The 14,038-nt window shown below is 39.0% G+C and overlaps 1 pseudogene; it reads left to right on the plus strand.

Moving 5' to 3' along the window:
- Positions 1–14,038, plus strand: part of LOC137176728 (ribonuclease inhibitor-like) — a 32,325-nt pseudogene that overhangs the window by 12,647 nt on the left and 5,640 nt on the right.

Raw genomic sequence — 14,038 nt, forward strand, 5'->3', positions numbered from 1 at the left:
AAAAGATTAAATTCTGAACAGAATTAGAATTTATTTTTATTACAAATTTAACTAACTTTGTTTCTAGAGCAGCAACAGTAAATGGTAAATGGACTGTACTTGTATAGCGCCTTTCTAGCCTTCCGACCACTCAAAGCGCTTTTACACCATGAATCACATTCACCCATTTACACACATTCATACGCTGAATGGGTACAGGGGCTACCATGCAAGGTCCCAACCTGCCCATCACAGGAAATCTAATGGTTCATACACATTCATACACTGATGGCACATCCATCAGGAGCAATTTGGGTTGAAGTATCTTGCCCAAGGACACATCGACATGCGGACTGGAGGAGCCAGGAATCGAACCGCCAATCTTCCGATTAGTGGATGACCCGCTCCTGACCCTACCTCCTGAGCCACAGCCACCCAGCTGCAACAGTCATGTTTACAACAGCAAAGTCACTATATAAACTCAATAATATCTCTGGAAACAAATGTAAAATGTCAATAAAATAAATAATATTCCTGACATGAAAATACTGAGTGAAGTTTAGAAAGAAAGAAGAAGACAGACATCAGTCAGTATCAGTCCTTCCTCCTGTCCTCCTCCTCCTCCCTCTGCTGCTGATGTGATTGACTGCTGCAGGTACCGCTGGTAGAGAGGAGAGGCTGCTTTGTCTCAGCCAGCAGCTGAGTTTACAAGAATGAGCCAAATTTGAAGATTGGTGGCAAACTAAGCGAAACAGTTAGACTACATACAGACAGCTTTAGTTTTAGCTTGTTGCTAACAATTAGCTATTAGCCGAGCTAGCGTGCTGTGGTTGTGTAAAACAGCAGCGGTGGATGAGAGACTGCGGACAGAGCAGTTGAAAATATCACTTTTCTACATGTTTATGCTTGTTGATCAGGTGTATTGATAGAGTATTGGCTTTTTACTCGCTAAGGTGTTATTGCACTTAAGAAGTAACGAGCGTAGTTGTCGTCAACTTGAGTAATCTTCACTTCACATGTGATCTGCTGTTCATTGACTTTGCTCTGTGTGTGTGTGTGTGTGTGTGTGTGTGTGTGTGGTGGCGGCGGCGGCGGCAGAGTAAAATCTTTTTTGTGTTAGTGGTAAAAATAAACAGACTATGATGGAACAAATAATTCACTTTTGATGGAAATCCGTCTGTAGACGGAGCTCTTGCACCCATGTAATTTGCTTCTAACGCTACATGATTTCTTCTTTATTCAGATTGAAATACTGCAGTTTGTCAGAGATCAGCTGTGCTTCTCTGGTCTCAGCTCTGAAGTCCAACCCCTCCCACCTGAGAGAGCTGAATCTGAGCTACAACTACAAACTGAGGGATTCAGAAATGAAGATGATGTCTGAACTTGAGGAGATTCCACACTGTAGACTTGAAACTCTGAGGTCAGACACCATTTCTTACTTCTGTGCTGAGATTAATATGATGTGAAAGTTGTGGTGACACTAAACTGCAGACATAAGGATGATTTTTATGAGGTAAAATCTCCTTTAGATTTAGATGTTCAAATGTTGTTTCAACATTTAAATAGTATTTAATTATTTAATTTTAAACCATAGTTATCAATTTAAAAACATACATTTAAACAATCAGATCTTGTTTTAAATCAATATCAATAACATTAAAACTTATTAAATTAAAATTTTTGACCACATAGACTTTATACTGATCCACACTGAGCATCTTTTTGGTCTTCATATTTAATATAAGATGAAAAAGCTGCACTGGCTAATTCACTGTTAAGTCACTGTGTGTTTATTGAAGTAGCAGCATGTTGTCATTAATATTAATGAAGCTCTTTTTCACAGTTTGTATTTGACAGTTTTTAACCTGCATCCTGTTGGGTTCAGGTGTTTGGAGTTTCCATTATCTAAACTTCAACCTTCTTCAGCTCTGAACAGATAATGAAACACTGAATGATTTCAAGCAGAATAATCTGCTTCTAATAATACAAAATATTTTCTTTTTTCAGATTGTGGGACTGCAGTTTGTTAGAGATCAGCTGTGCTCCTCTGGCCTCAGCTCTGAGGTCTGACCCCTCCCATCTAACAGAGCTAGATCTGAGTAACAACAAAATCCAGGATTTAGAAATGAAGATGCTGGGTGAATTTCTGGAGAGTCCACACTGTAGACTGGAGACTCTGAGGTCAGACATCATTTCTTACTTCTGTGCTGAGATTAATATGATGTGAAAGTTGTGGTGACACTAAACTGCAGACATAAGGATGATTTTCAGGTAAAATCTCCTTCAGATTTACACATTCAAATGTTGTTTTCAAACATTTAAATACTATTTAAAGCCTCCCTCCAGTGTATTTTGGCATTTTTGAGATATTTCATATTTTTCTGAGTCATTTTCTGACCATGTTGATTAGCCACAATGTTCACCAAATATTTGTGGACAAATAACTTCATTTTGTGCTGAAAGATCAAAAATGTCAGCTGTTGTTAAAACTGAACAATGACGTATGACTATAGTAGAACGCTGCAGTCATACGTCATCCTCATAAAATCCCTTTGTTTTTGTGAGCGTCACATAGGCTACTGATACAGTATCAGGCGCCTGTGTTTCATACTAAATAGTCTACTGGATGCAGACGTGCTGCAACAACAGATTAATGCTTCAAATATAAATCATTTATTTCAGTTAAACACTCTCCAACCAACATGTGCACAGAAAATAAGGTTTAATGTGGTTAAAGCAGGAAAGTCAGTAAATCAGTATGCAGTGATGTATAAATGAATGTGGGTGATTGTTACAGTATCTGTTATGTTGATAAATCTGCACCCTCTGAGAAGTGCTGCGCCAGAGCGCAATGCCATTACGCACGACTGTTCACTGTGTTTACCTTCATTAAATCTCCTGGGGGGTGTTCCATCAAGCTGGCTAACGGGATAGCCTGGCTTATTTCGATAAGCCTCGCTAATTTAAGTGAGAGTTCCGTTCCATCACTGCGGCTTATATGAGTTCCAGCTCAGTAACCATGGTAACTTAATCAGCAGAACTAGCCTGCTCCGTGGCTCCGTCAAGCTTAACTCAGCTGTATGTCAAAGAATGTCCGACGGACGGAAACAGACTCTCAAAAGACGGTTCCATCATGTCCTTTCGCACTTGCAACCTTTTTATTTAAAAGCTTAGGATTTGTAATTTAAGAAATAAAAGTTTGCCAGCGTTATTTTGAAATGATTTATTTATTCATTCATTGATTTTGTTCAAACTGTTAAGACAAAAAGAAAATTAAATAAAGTCCAAATTATAACCTTCTGCTGTGTTTAAATGTATACAGTGGTAACTGCTTATAGTGATTACAGTTACAGTGATCAGCTGCTTATCAAAAAGCTCTGAGACAGAATCATTCCTATACAACATTTATGCTGTTTGAATAAGTCACCTATAGAAAACAAGCAGTCCGCCTACAGTATTCATTTTGGGTCTCTTCATACATGACAACATATGGAAAAACATTTTAAACCATGTAAATCTATTTTTGTGCTTTACTCCCATGATAAGCTGCTGCTGCTGCGTGAACACTGAAATCATGACGGAGACAGAAAGTCATTTTTCTCAATGACAAACGTAGTCTCCCCGAAACTTATGACTATGGGGGATTTAAGTAAATTTCACTGCTTTCACCGCTTCAAAAATGTGCACACTGCGTTTGAAACAGCTGTACTGTATTTTGAAACAGTCATTAAAATCTTTATCTTTATATTCATGTAGGCTAATAAATATACAAATGTCAATTAGGTGGTATTCTGCATGACAAATAAAGAAAAAGAAAATGTTATAATAATCATCTGCTTATAGTGATATTTGACCCGGACAGACGTGACCATTATAAGTGGTTTCCACTGAATTTATATCCTTCTCCAGTTTCCACTAAATTTTTAACTTTCAGTGATGCTTGTAGATTGACATCCTGTGAAAGACAAAAAATGTGTCAAATAGTATGATAATGTTGGAAAGTTCTCTTAAATTGCTTACACTGTAATTTTAAATAAACATCTGATATTATCTGGCCTAGTGATAATATAACCACCGTCACCGATCTGAATGCTCATTTATTAACAAATAAAGATAAAACCATGAGCGGGAACAAGCACTGCTCTTCGCTTTCACCATGCAGACTCATCAAGTCGGATGCAAGGATTGAACCTTCATCCTTCTAGTACCAAGCTCGCTTCTCTAACCTTTAGGCTATCACTGCCCACCGACAGGTATACATTTAATCTGTCATCAGTTTTGTGCCAAGTCAGCTCATTCACCTTGTTAATTGCAGCCCTTTTGCCCTTTTTGGCGAAAACTCCTTTATATTCTTCATATAATTTCATCAGCAGATTTATTGTGCTGCTGAGATGAAAACCGCTCTAGATTTCTCTTTTTTTTTGCGACATAGTTTCGTCTTTTCTACACTCGACTATTCGTGGCTGCTTATGTACCCCGTGCACGTGCACACTTCAAGCTTATTCTAGTCTGGCTAGACTTAGAATTGACTAGACGCAGCTAAGCTTCGTTAGTGGAACGGCTTGAGCCTCAAGTGAAAGTTGACGTTAATTATAGTCAGACTTTTTCAAGTAAGAGCAGCTTTCTTTAGCTGCGTTGATGGAACACCCCTCTGATGACACCAGGCTGCTACAGTATAAACACGCACACCTCTACACACATCAGTCTGGTCGGTTATAACTCGATATTCTGCTTTTTTATGAAGGAGACGTCGGGTTAGCGGGGCTCATCAGCCTCTTTGACAACTTTTTTTTTAGCCAAAGTTGCGTCTCATATTTTATCCTTGAGACACATTACGATGCAAACGCTGTTGTGTAACATTAATTACTAAACTATGTGACCGTGTACGAGGTGAGATACATTAGGCTATAATTATTGCTGAAATAGCGTCAGTCCGATGGGCTATAATCATATAAACAGCTTCACCAAATACATTTTTTTGTATTTCTATCGTTATTATATTAATTGATGAAAAAACTGCTCCATCTGTCTTTGGCTGCAGATTTGTGGTGATGTGTGTTCATGTCGTGACGCTCTGAACCATCCAGACATTTCCTGAAGAAAAGCTTTCCGTTTGTTGAGCTGTCGTTATCACGTTTAACTGTGATTGACACAAGTGTTTCACAGACCAGTGATGTGACTGGCTGAGAGAGTATTTATTAATCACCACACCAGTTGATCTATATTCACTCAGCCCTTTTACACGTTGCACTGCTGCACATACATGAACCAAAACAGCAGGTGACAGGTGCGCATGCAGGGCTCCTCATTAACGTTTTGAGGCACTTGTCCTTCAGACAAGTAAATTTATCTTTCACTTGTCCATATGTGACAGATATGGTAAGGACATGTAACCAGACGACTCAAAGGATTGGTTTCCAGCCTTTATTTGCTCCTGCAGAAGACAATGTAACACATATGAATCACCTTCTGGTGTCTCCTGCACATCTGCTCCTAAACATGCAAAATAACAGAATTTACACCAGGAAATAGATGCTAAAATCTCTGCAGCGCTACGTTGACTACATGACGCAGGGCAGCCTGCCGTAATACAAATGGCACCAAGAAAGTTAAACAAAAGCATCTACAAAACTCATATTAACAGTCAAAACAACATGAAACAGCTAGTTAAAGTTATAGTATTAACAGTAAACAATATGTATTAAATGTTACAACATAAACGGTTCAATTTCCATAGAAAACAATAAAATATTGCAGCAGCATTTTTCCACACAACTTACCCTCAGCAATGCAAAACAGCTCTGTGAGGAACAGAAGGGACGATGTGCAGCAAGGTCATTTCCACAGGAAACATTCATGAATAAAAATTCCTCATTTAGACAAAATTCACAAACACAAATTAGAAATAAGAATTATTAAAGTGCCTTTTTTAACTGTTACACATCCACAAAAGTCACTTGTCAGAGTAAAAATGACAATAATTAACTTTTTCATTTTGTTTGTGAACGTAGAAATCAGACCAACAAACAGTTGAAAGCATCCAAACAGTGTCAACATATAAATGATTCAATTTATGAATTTTATTCAAGCCATTACTTCCCTGTTAATGATCTTTTCATTTGATCCTGAATTGTGAAGCACTTTGTAAAGTCTGTTTCAATATGAGCTCTATAGATTAATTATTGATCATCCTTCTGACGTTTAATAATAATGATTGACAGTGTTTCTACTAGGATTGTTTTCAGGGGGGGTGGTAGGCCCCCTGAAACTACTAGTTATGTTACGGAGCAGGCGTGTCACAGACACGGATACGCGGTGTCGACAGTGTCGTCATAGATACGCAGTAAGGCGGTTGTCTGTATCGCTGTATTTCTCTACACTGAGCTGAAATGAAACAAGTGCACAAAAAATAGGTAAATAAATATTAAACAAATATTATCAATATTTATTAACCTAATTTTTAAATATTTACAGTATTTATTTACAACACATAAATAAACGTAGGCCTTATGGATGATAGATGGACCAATCAGTCTCTATCTGAAAAACAAATCTGGATTCTCAGCCTCTATATGGTCCTTAATATAGATCAATGTTTGTAATATAACAACATAACAAAAGTGACTGATGGGGAATTAATTTGTTTCAACTTAAAGCCAAATCAAGACAACAGTTTGACTTATAAATGAATCAGATGAATCAGCATTTTGTTTCCTAATAACTGAAAGTGTCAGTTTTAGTGCTGTGTTTACAACAGTTACTGAGGTCAACGACCTTCTAACAGCTGAAGAAAACATCATGTTAACAGAGTTGTTGTGTAGTGTTAGTACCTGTGTTAAAACATCTGCAAGTCCTTTTATAGCAGGTTTGAATCTTGTGCTTTGACTTTTGTTTGTTAGGATGTCCTTTAGTTTGGATAACAGATTGTGCCTTTAAACATATTTACAGAACAGTAATTCATCTAGATACAGGTGGAAGTCAGACCTTAACAGTTTTTTCTGCCTCCTGCTTTGAATGTGTTCATGTCTCTCCATCACCTGACGCCTGGGCTGCCTCTGTGTGTTTCTCTTTACTCCTTCAACTGTTTCTTTAAATCTTGAATCAGTTGCACCTTCTTCCTTTTCAATCACTTCTTTACTTTCTCCTTGTTTTTCTTTCAACACCATTAAGTTACATCCTGCAATTCTTCCTCACTTCTGTCTCCTCTCTCCTGATTTCTTCACTCACTCTGAAAATGTAAAAGCTTTCCTTTAATAAATCTGACAGCAGGGCCGGCTCTAGACATGTTGGTGCCCTAGGAGAGATTAGGATTTGGTGCCCCCCCCCCCAAACCACATTACCCCACCAGTACTGCCTCATCACCACCCTGTCATACATTGAGGAGCAGGTGGACCCAAATGCAGAGACCAGAAAGCAGGGCTGAAGAAAAGCGTCTTTATTTCAAAGACTGGCAGGAAAAAAACAAAAGCAGGATGAGCTGAGTAGAACAAGATACAAAAAAAAATCGACTGAGCAGGAAACTGAGCAAACATGACAGAACAGAATTGACTAACTGAACAGACGACTCGACAAAGACTGACCTGAAAACTGAACTTCAATACAAACTGAAGTAATCAGACAACAAGGAACAGGTGGCACAATACAAGGGCAGGCTGGGAGCTGATAGGCTGGGGAAGACACTAGGAGCAGGGCAGGACCCACGAGGCTACTGCAGGGCAGGTGAGAGGAGGAGCACATGAAAACAGGAGGAGTGAAGGAACACACAAGAGAAACACAGAGCAAAGTAAAACCCAGAAAACACAACAGCACTCAATAACAAGCCAGCATAAATCAAAGTGTCTCTGAATAAATCAACCTAGGTACACAGCACTACAAGCTAACCAATAATCTAATACAGTCTTTCAAAGATACAACTCAAATAACATGAATGAGCAAAAAGACTGGACAACACAAGTGTAACACAGAAAACCAAAAGAAGAAAAAACACAAAGAGCCCAAACCATGAGTCCATGACACACCCGCTCATTCTACAGTAAAAATATGGACAACAAACATCAGACACCACAATGGTTTCAAGACAAAAATATAGATTTTTATAAATTACAATTACTTTTCAAACAAACGAATCACGTTTCACAGAATGAATCAATTGTTAAATATTACTATTATTAACTACCTTTACCTGTTAGTAACATCCAAGACGCTGGCACTTGGTTATTGATAGATTACACTGGATAGATGACTCCTTCCATGATGTCATGTGCCCACAATGTTCTGGGGTTTCATTTATAAAACAGTGTGTAGGATCCATACTAAAATTGTACGTGCGCACAAAAGCCGAAAATGGCGTGCACCGAAAAATAATCATATTTATAAAACCATGCGTACACACGAATGCACGTATATTTCCCTTTATAAATCACAGTCCACCTGGAGATGTGAGCTCATGGATCAGCGTCATATCCCGCCCTCTACACACCCACATTCAACCATAAATGGTCGATGCAAAAGCCTTCATGAATATTCATGTACATGTGTTTCTTTCGCCGCACCAATCACTCTCTCTGTCTTTAGACGCCTGGCCAATCAGTGTTGAGAGTCAGTGTATCGGAGCCTCTCTTGTCACTTGTGCTCAGCAGCAGCAGAGGAAGGACCGCAACAGGCATGAACAGACATTTAACCTTTTATTTCCCCGTTTTCACACGTATTGAAATTATGTGTGTAACCCAAAACAACCATATACAACCTCAATAAACATTCCTGTGGATTGTTAAGTCAGACATCTCTGGTTAAATGTTTAACACACCCTGCAGTGGGCCAGCTCCCAGTTAACCAGTATAAATAGTTTTTACACCAGTCACTCAATATGTAAAATACAATAAACACTATATTAGTTTATATTTACTCCAAAATCCAGCATACAGGTATTTCTCTAATTGACACAGTGAGCACAGGTGGTGAAGATGAGCCGGTGAGGTGACTGGAGAAGGCAGAGTGTGTGTGGCAGCCACCGCTGTGTCTCCAGTGTTTCTGTGCTTAACAATACAGCCGTGTTTACTGTAGCCATTTAACACATATAAACTACATGGGAACTCATACTTGGTGATATATGCACAGTATAACCAAATATTAAAAATCTATTAACGCTCTGTCCTGTAAATATGTTTTAGTTCCGTTTGTTGAAGTTATTTGATGTCATCTTGGATTTCTACAATCAATGATGATCATTTCATCAGTAAGTTAACGTGGTTAAGGTGAAAATGAGTATTTTCATGCTTAGCTAATATTGGAGAAAGGCAACCCAGACTTTGCAGAATCCTGCCACCTGCCACATCCTGACATCATTCATTTCAGCTGCTGCTGCTCCACAACTGACTCTCTCCTTTGTGCTCCGGGTGAGGCAGCACTGATGAAATGTTGGGCAGACTTTAACATCTGAGTTGCTTTATATCTTTACAAATTGAAAGATGTTTATAGAAGTTATGGCTCACTACAAGCCAAAGTACAGATAACACTGCTGGTTTGAGTGTTTATGATAATGTGGATCTATAATTGATGTTTGATATTAAGTGAAATGAAATGTGTGAGAGGATTATTATACAATCTGCCTTCAATTCACTTCAATTCTGCGTCGTGGATTTCCCCTGTCTCTAAAATGTTCCTACGCATGGGTAAGAGTTTAGGTGCAGGTGCGCACATTGTCCCATCAAGTTTGTTTTTATAGATCACAACTTTTGCTTGGGAAGTGGCGTACGCCTCTTTCAGGCCCCGTTCCTGCTTACTCAACAAATGAGATCCCTGGACTGTTCTCGTGGGTTTTGAGTATTTCACTGCAATTTTTCCAGTCATTAAATCAATTACTGATTAGTTTGTAGTTTTTTTGTGAGAACAGGTTGCAGCAGAAGCAGTAAAGACTTTTTTAAAAAATTTTCTTGGAATATACCCAACCAACTTCTCTTGATTTTCTCTCCATTCACTTATTTTCTGTAGAAGTGGTGGTGATGGGAACTTCTCCCATCCTCTCATTTTGTAAATGTAGAGTCTTATTTTAGCTGATATGGCCTCTGCTGACTATCTCTGTCCTCATCATATCAGACAGGGCTGCCAGTCAGCAGGATCTATAGCTGCTGCCTTGATGGACTCACATACTTCAGGATCTGTTCCAGTTGATGGTGTCTGCAGGCTGTAGAGTAGTAGAAGTGTCTGTTGTGTCTGTTGTTGCTTCACCTGCAGTTAAATCTAAACATACATGTAAATATAGTTATTAATCCTTTAGTAAGGACACACAATGATTCATAAATGACAACACATCAGACAATAAACACATCTAAAGCATAAATTATAGATAACGGTTGACCAGAACTGTTCAATTACATGAGTGAAAAAAGGTGAAGAATCCAAGTTTAAATTATTTTAGATGGAATAAGTTATTCTAGCTTTAATGTGTCCTGTAGACAACTTGAATAAATATAGATGGTTGCAGTCTAATATTGATTAGTATTTAAGTTAGCTATGTTCCCTTTATAATATAGAAATTATATTTATGATTCAATATATTTTATTGCACTAGTGTTACCATGATAACACAAGTATGTAAGAAACCATTTAATAAACGATAATATTGATATTTGACTTGAAATTAACAAGGTGTAACTGTGACATTCAAATAATAATAATAATAATAATAATAATAACAATAATAAAGACAACATAGCAGTGTATTATCAGTTACACAGAGACCACAAATAAGTGGCTGAACTGACCTGCTTCAGAGAGTGGTGTAGATGGGAGATCAGATGTAACTTCTCCAGCAGCTTCTGCAGATATTTCCTGAGTGCATCTGGACAGTTATAGAGTAGATATCAGCCTGTTACAAGCAAAAACATGTAGCTGCAGAGTAGACAAACAACTGCTGCAGCCTGTTGCACCAGCTGTGTGTCAGTTCAAACTTAGTTATAACATAAATTATTATCACTAAGTTGTGATTTATGCATCACTAAAATAAAAGCTTTCACCACGGAGATAAGTTACAACATAACTCTAATTGCTGCCATTTAGCAACACAGTAATCCAGTAGAGACCTAATTTATTGATATGATATTTCACTATTGATCCAGTTTACTACAATGTGCTACGATGCCAAGTGGCTCATGCCAGCTTACACATAGTTGGTGCAACCCAGTGCAGAAATCTATGTTTTTATGGATATAGCGTTAGCCATTATCACTGATATTGGTCAGTGAAATTTCAGCACAAAGCCTTACGTTGTAGGAAGGAGCAGTTATCCAGATAGCTCGCTACTGGCTTGTCATTCAGTCTCATATCCTTCAATCTGTAACGATATGTGAGTCCAGCAGCTATCATAGCATCATTATCTAGCATTAGCTTTATTGCTACTTAGCTAGCTATGTTAACATTAGACGACATACCTCTATATTGGACTTTCTGTTCCTCCTCCTCTTTTCTCCGTTTTCTTTCTTGTGCATCTGAAGGTTTGGACCTTTTCATTATGTAATAAAATGTGAATATCTGCCTCTTGACATCTCGTCACAGACTTTGTCTGTCTGTGATGCATCATCCCTCTTTTTCAGTGCGCACAGTAGAGGTGCAGAGCAGATGAAACATTGTGAGGATTTTTTTGTGACTTCTAACTTGTGTGGTGGGACAAGTACATTTCTTTTCCATTTGTCGTATAAAGAAATCGGACAAGCCTTAAAGTCGAGCCGTAAACTCTGAATTTATTCTTTTTTAAAAAATAAATTCAGAACAGGATTAGAATTTATTTTTATTATAAATATAACTAAACTTTGTTTCTAGAGCAGCAACAGTAAATGGTAAATGGACTGTACTTGTATAGCGCCTTTCTAGCCTTCCGACCACTCAAAGCGCTTTTACACTACGAATCACATTCACCCATTTACACACATTCATACGCTGAATGGGTACAGGGGCTACCATGCAAGGTCCCAACCTGCCCATCACAGGAAATCTAATCATTCACACACATTCACACACTGATGGCACATCCATCAGGAGCAATTTGGGTTTAAGTATCTTGCCCAAGGACACATCGACATGCGGACTGGAGGAGCCGGGAATCGAACCGCCAATCTTCCGATTAGTGGGTGACCCGCTCCTGACCCTACCTCCTGAGCCACAGCCGCCCAGCTGCAACAGTCATGTTTACAACAGCAAAGTCACTTTATAAACTCAATAATATCTCTGGAAACAAATGTAAAATGTCAATAAAATAAATAATATTCCTGACATGAAAATACTGAGTGAAGTTTAGAAAGAAAGAAGAAGACAGACATCAGTCAGTATCAGTCCTTCCTCCTGTCCTCCTCCTCCTCCCTCTGCTGCTGATGTGATTGACTGCTGCAGGTACCGCTGGTAGAGAGGAGAGGCTGCTTTGTCTCAGCCAGCAGCTGAGTTTACAAGAATGAGCCAAATTTGAAGATTGGTGGCAAACTAAGCTAAACAGTTAGACTACATACAGACAGCTTTAGTTTTAGCTTGTTGCTAACAATTAGCTATTAGCCGAGCTAGCGCGCTGTGGTTGTGTAAAACATAGCAGCGGTGGATGAGAGACTGCGGACAGAGCAGTTGAAAATATCACTTTTCTACATGTTTATGCTTGTTGATCAGGTGTATTGATAGAGTATTGGCTTTTTACTCGCTAAGGTGTTATTGCACTTAAGAAGTAACGAGCGTAGTTGTCGTCAACTCGAGTAATCTTCACTTCACATGTGATCTGCTGTTCACTGACTTTGCTGTGTGTGTGTGTGTGAGTGTGTGTGTGTGTCTGTGCGTGTCTGTGTGTGTGTGTGTGTGTTTGTGTGTGTCTGTGTTTGTGTGTGTCTGTGCGTTTGTGTGTGTGTGTGTGTGTGTCTGTGTTTGTGTGTGTGTGTTTGTGTGTGTCTGTGTGTGTTTGTGTGTGTGTGTGTTTGTGTATGTCTCTGTGTCTGTGTTTAAGTGTGTGTGTGTGTGTGAGTGTGTGTGTGTGTGTCTGTGTTTAAGTGTGTGTGTGTGTGTGAGTGTGTGTGTGTGTGTCTGTGTTTGTGTGCGTGTGTTTGTGTGTGTGTGTGTTTGTGTGTGTGTGTGTGTGTCTGTGTTTGAGTGTGTGTGTTTGTCTGTCTGTGTGTGTTTGTGTGTGTGCGGGTCTGTGTGTTTGTGTGTGAGTGTGTGTGTGTGTGTGTGTGTGTGTGTGTGTCTGTGTGTGTGTGTGTCTCTGTGTTTGTGTGTGTGTTTGTGTGTCTGTGTCTTTGTGTTTGTGTGTGTTTGTGTGTCTGTGTGTTTGTGAATGTGTTTGTGTGTGTGTCTATGTGTTTGTTTTTTGTGTGTGTGCGTGTCTTTGTGTCTGTGTGTGTGTGTGTGTTTGTGTGTGTGTTTGTGTTTGTGTCTGTGTGTGTGTTTGTGTGTCTTTGTGTATGCGTGTGTGTCTGTGGTTTTTTTGTGTGTGTGTGTCTGTGTGTGTTTGTGTATGTGTGTGTGTTTGTGTATGTCTCTGTGTCTGTGTTTAAGTGTGTTTGTGTGTGTGTGTTTGTGTTTGCGTGTGTGTGTGTGTCTGTGTTTGTGTGTGAGAGTGTGTGTTTGTGTGTGTGTGTGTTTGTGTATGTCTGTGTGTGTGTGTGTTTGTGTTTCTCTGTGTGTGTGTCTGTGTGTTTGTGTTTGTGTGAGAGTGTGTTTGTGTGTGTGTGTGTCTGTGTGTGTGTTTGTGTGTGTCTGTGTGTGTGTGTGTATGTGTTTGTGTGAGAGTGTGTGTTTGTGTGTGTCTGTGTGTGTCTGTGTGTGTGTGTGTGTGTGTGTGGAGGAGAGGCTGCAGTTTGAGAATAAATTACACCAAAACATTAAAAAGTGCTGATAAAAGAACCGATAACATCGGAGCTTATCAATACTACAGTCTTTAATCATTTATCCTCGAGGCTCGTTTAATAGCGGGTTTCGGTACCCATCCCTACAGAGAAATAAGTGCACATTAAATAAAACTGCCATACCTTTGATTATTTTGGAGAAAACAGACGTATAAATCGATGCATAAACAACCGCAGGAAGCTGG

The sequence above is a fragment of the Thunnus thynnus genome, chromosome 24 (assembly GCF_963924715.1).
Source record: "Thunnus thynnus chromosome 24, fThuThy2.1, whole genome shotgun sequence".
NCBI lineage: Eukaryota > Metazoa > Chordata > Actinopteri > Scombriformes > Scombridae > Thunnus > Thunnus thynnus.